A 5,823-nucleotide genomic window follows, 5' to 3' on the forward strand; every position below is an offset into this window, starting at 1 on the left:
GCTTTATTCCATGAATTTCCTAGTATAACTTCAGATAAACCAGGCCGATGCACCATGCTAGATCATGACATCAAACTACAACCAGGTGCTGCACCCATTAAACAAGCTTTCTATCGAACATCACAGAAGAAATTGGGTATCATGAAAGAAGAAGTGAACTACTTGGTAAGAGAAGGATTGGCGGAACCCAGTGCGTCACCATGGGCTTCCCCATGTCTCCTAGTAGGAAAGAAAAATGGTAAATTTCGTCTTTGTACCGATTACAGGAAAATTAATAATTTAACAATTAAAGACTCGTATCCTCTACCAAGAATACAAGATATCATTGACCAAGTAAGTAATTCAACCTACTTAACCCAAATAGATTTGTTGAAGGGTTATTACCAAATTAAATTAACAGAAACGGCAAAGGAAATTTCTTCATTTATCACTCCATTTGGACTATTTAGTTATAATGTAATGCCATTCGGATTAGCCAACGCACCTGCCACCTTCCAAAGAGTAATGTCTTTAATTTTACAGGACTTGGAAAAAGTATTTGTATATTTAGATGACATCATTATTGCCTCTGACACCTGGGTAAACCATATTCAAAAGATAAAAGAAGTTTTCTCAAGGTTGAAACAACATGGATTAACGATCAACTTAGCAAAAAGTAATTTTTGCAAAGGTCAGGTATCTTACCTTGGTCATAGAGTTGGCAGTGGTAAAGTATTACCCCATGATGCAAATATTAGCGCCATAACTTCTTATCCTGTTCCAACTACCAAACAGGAATTAAAAAGATTTCTAGGTATGGTAGGATATTACTCTAAGTTCAGTCCAAATTTCTCGCCATTCACAGGACCACTATTTGCTTTAACTTCTTCAAAAGTAAATTTTTCTTGGAGCCAGCAACATGATCAAATATTTAACCAGCTAAAAACTTACTTGTCATCTCCTCCTATATTAATGGCACCTAACCTCACCAAACCATTCTATCTCCAAACAGACGCTAGTGATCTTGGATATGGGGGCATTTTGTTACAGCATCCTGCTCCAATAACAACCATAACAGGAAACCTGCCCCCACTAGCTGATCTGTTACCAGTCTCTTATTCCAGTGGACGATTTATGGGTTCCCAACTAAATTGGCCCACTGTGGAGAAAGAACTATTCGCCATCGTAGCTACCATCCAGAGATACGAGATTTATGTTGATGGACAAGACACGATCTACGTCTACAGCGACCACTCTCCTCGGTCGCATTTCCATAGGTCCACTACTCTCAACCCTAAACTTTTAAGATGGTCATACATACTATCTGCACATAATATCCAAGTAATCGCCATATCAGGACGAGAAAACATTGTGGCAGACTCATTATCAAGGATAACCTCGGTTGATCCTCGGGAAATGGAAAAAAACAAAAACAAGGGGAGACTGTGATATCCCCATATGTTGTACATATGCTAACATATCTGATTTGTCTAAAGTTTATTTTTCCATTTTCTTTGTAAATACATCACCTTATTTCAGCGCCATCTTCATTCCATTCTTCTCATTATCTTTTGTTTACACTCCCCTTCCTGCTGTAAATCATCCCTGTTTTCTTACCTTACATGTTATAAGGTAACCCCAAATTTATTGTTTTGTTAGAATACATTGTTCTCACCACGAGATTCATCTACCTTACTCACCCATTCACTTTGCATTGCTTATTATTGTTGTTTTGAAGTGCTTTTTCATTATTTTGTTTAACGTAAGATTAAAGTTTTGTTTATAACATAGTTTATTGTTCCTGTCCTCCAATTATCCTGCTATTGGTGCTTCTGTTGTCTGCAACCAGCTTTAAGAAGATACATTTGATCATAATCAACAATCTTATACACTCGTAATAAGAAACAAGTGAATTTGGAAGTCTACCCATATGACTTCTATTTTGTTGTGTGAAGAGAACTACCGCCCATTATAAAGGGGTAATTGTTTGCACAGTGGTTCGTCACATAATATATATATATATATATATATATATATATATATATATATATATATATATATATATATATATATATATATATACATGTATATATATATATATATATATATATATATATATATATATATATATATATATATATATATATATATATATATATTTATGTATATATATATATATATATATATATATATATATATATATATATATATATATATATATATATATATATTTCTACTAAGATATGTATGTATACGAATATTATTATTCACACATTCAAATACACACAGATGCACACACACAAACGAACACACACACACACACACACATACACACGCACACACACACACACACACATATATATATATATATATATATATATATATATATATATATATATATATATATATATATATATATATATACCGTATTTCCCGTGTCATAAGACCCAACTTTTTCCACGAAAAATACCCCCCAAAATCACCCTGCGTCTTAATACTAAGAAAAAGATGTATAGGGGAGTTTGACACCTCAAATACTAAACTATTGACATACAAGCACTCAAACTCACGAGAGATAGAATATAAACCTACAATTATCATTCATATAATAAAAAATCATTCATTTTTATATTGCACTTCATTTAACGAAGTACAGTAGCAAATAATTTTTTTTTTATTTTGGTGATTAGCTGATGACTCGCTAACCCACTTCTACAAGTAAACATGCCAACTGGTGGTCTCGTAGCAGACAACACCATGACATATTAGTTGTTATTTCAGTATATATCTATTTTATCATATTTTGTTGATATTTTGTAATAAAGCAACATATTGATAATGACTTTGTTGCCTTAGTTCCGAAATAATACAAACAGACAGTGGTTGAATACGTCCTTGGAAAAAAACTTCTGTTAATTGAGTGCAGTATTACCAAGTTGGCAGAAAAGTAACTAGACCTAGAATCACATAAACAGTAGCTAAAGTATCCCACTTAAAAGAATTTATAGATTTCTATAATCAATAACTACATTTTGTGTTAAAATTTATAGGGTATATGAGGAATTTTGGAATTATTACTAGAACTTTACATCTCTACCAAAATTTTATGAAGAACTTTTGGCAACACTGCTTTCATCATGTAAACAACACTTGAAACACCAAGCACTATGAGTAAACGTGTAGTTTTGGTGGAAACTATGACTGACTTCGTTGTTTCTTATAAGAATATGTAATAGAGTTGGGATCATCGACATATAGCTGATAAATATTAACTAGAGCATTTCATAATACACCCAAAATAAGAAATAAGTTACTGTTCCAGCAGGCAATAATCATGCTAGAATCGCTGACCATGGATTTCGAAGTTTTTAAAATCCTCATTTTTTTTTTCTAAAACTGCCTTGATAATTTAAGGGTGCGTCTTACCACTTGAAGCATCTTATCACACGGGAAATACGGTATATATATATATATATATATATATATATATATATATATATATATATATATATATATATATATATATATACATATATATATATATATATATATATATATATATATATATATATATATATGTATATATATGTATATATATATATATATATATATATATATATATATATATATATATATATATATATATATATATATATACATATATTGTTACGGGCCACTGGTTCAAGTCCGGCCTTGCTTAAGGGACTCAAGGGCCATAACAAAAAAAATGCAATGGAAAAGGTCACCAGTCAGCAATAAGACAAGGAATACTGACAAATATATATATTTAAAATAATATTTAAATAGAAATAAATGGAAGGGGAGCAGAGCTGATGACTATTTTAATTTAAGCAACGAGGAGCTTCGAGTGGAGTTTGATTAGCCGTGGATGAAACTGCAGCACAGCAATCACGTTCCCTGGAAAGGGAAATTAATTGAACTATTAACAGCACACTTAGCGAATCCTGGCAGGTTTGCCAGTTTATGAAAAGGGAAATAAATTAAATTATTAGCAGCACACTTACTTCTACCGGCTGGGAACACGATGAAGTCCTTCATCGTGTGGTTAAAACCTTTAAGCAAATTAAATGAAAATGCAAAGCTTAGGGATTTAAACATTAACATGGGAATCAACACTATAACAGGGTGAATTAATTAAGGATAGAAGCAAATGGCACACATAGAGGGATATAGGGAATAGGTTAAGGTTCGGGTAGGATATTTCTTTAGAGGATAAAAGGAAAAAATGGGATGTGATAAGGAAGGGATGGGAGGTTGGGTAAGGATAACGAGGATCGGAAAATCAGACAACTTACCTTAGTAAAAGGACTCTGGTTCCTCCCTTTTGGAGGATATCTAAACAGAGGTCCTGCCTCCCTGATGTCTTGAGGGTGAAGAGAGATGTCGTTCCTTCTCTCAAGAGGTTGTGTTAAGAAGAAAGATCCCCAGTTTTCCCTGGGTAGATTCAACCCCACTTGGCCCCCCAATTGGGGGTGGTAGGGGGGAATTGGTCTGAGCGCTGTCCTATAAAACAAAAAGGGTGGCACAATGACCTCCATTACTAACTATATATATATATATATATATATATTATATATATATATATATATATATATATATATATATATATATATATATATATATACACTTACTTACTTCTTACTTCTACTCCCAGGTTGGCTTTCAGCCTATCACTGTAATCAGTTGTGTTTTCCACTCAATTTTGTTTTAATAAATCTCCTCTCTTGTCAGCTGTTCAATTGTTGACATGTTATGTTGTGTTCTTCAGAATCTCTTTAAATCCATCCCTCCAGTGTTTACTTGGTCTACCTCTTGATCTCCTCCGACCAGGTGTCCAGTCCCATGTCCCCCCTTGCTATTCTATTTCCCTTCATTCTCATTAAAGGTTCCTACCATCTCACCTGTCCCTTTTCAATCTTGTTCAACATAGGAGATACTCCTGCCATCCTTCTAACATCTACGTTTATTATTCTATCTCTTCTTGTTTTGTGCATCAATGTTCTCTGGCTTTTCATCTCTGAAGCTTGGACTCTGCTCCTGTCTTTGTTTGTCATTGTCCAGCTCTATGATCCATATGACATTATTGGTGTTAGTAATTTTTCAAATAGGGTTTTCGTTACTTCTATTGGTACATATGTATCTCTCATAATCGGATAGAGTTCCCCAGAGCATTTATTATAGTTCCTTATTCGTCCAGTAATTTTTTCTTTGTTCTTATCACCCTTGTCTGTAAACAAACATCCTAAATACTTGAATGCGTTGGTGTCCTTATTTACTGTATTTCTTATCATGATGTTCGTTGGAGCTTGATGTTTGGTGATTGTAAATATTTCTGTCTTTTCAATGTTCATCTTCAGTCCAGCTTCTGTTAAACAATCGTTGAAGTCTATCAATGTTCTTTCCAGCTCATCCCGATCATAAGTCCAGAAAGCTATATCATCAGCAAAAATCATGAAATCTCCCGAGATATTTACTCTTTCCTTAAAACTTCTTATAACTACATCTGTATATGCAATGAACAAGAGTGGGAAAAGAACGCTTCCATGCTCAACTACTGTTGTTATGCTAAACCAATTCTCATTCTTATATCCAGTCCAAAAACCTCTTTTAAGCACCTCCACAGTTTGTTCCTAGGTACCGAGGCAAATGCCTTTTCCATATCAATAAATGTTATATACAGTGACTTATTGCATTACCATGATTTTTCAATAACAAGTTTCAAGGTGAATGTGAGATCTGATGTACTTCTGTTATTTCTGTATACATGCTGTTCTTCGATTAGCTAAGGTTCAATAATGTTGCGCCCTTTTCTCTAAGTTCCTC

Source organism: Palaemon carinicauda, chromosome 24 (genome assembly GCF_036898095.1).
Source record: "Palaemon carinicauda isolate YSFRI2023 chromosome 24, ASM3689809v2, whole genome shotgun sequence".
Taxonomy (NCBI): domain Eukaryota; kingdom Metazoa; phylum Arthropoda; class Malacostraca; order Decapoda; family Palaemonidae; genus Palaemon; species Palaemon carinicauda.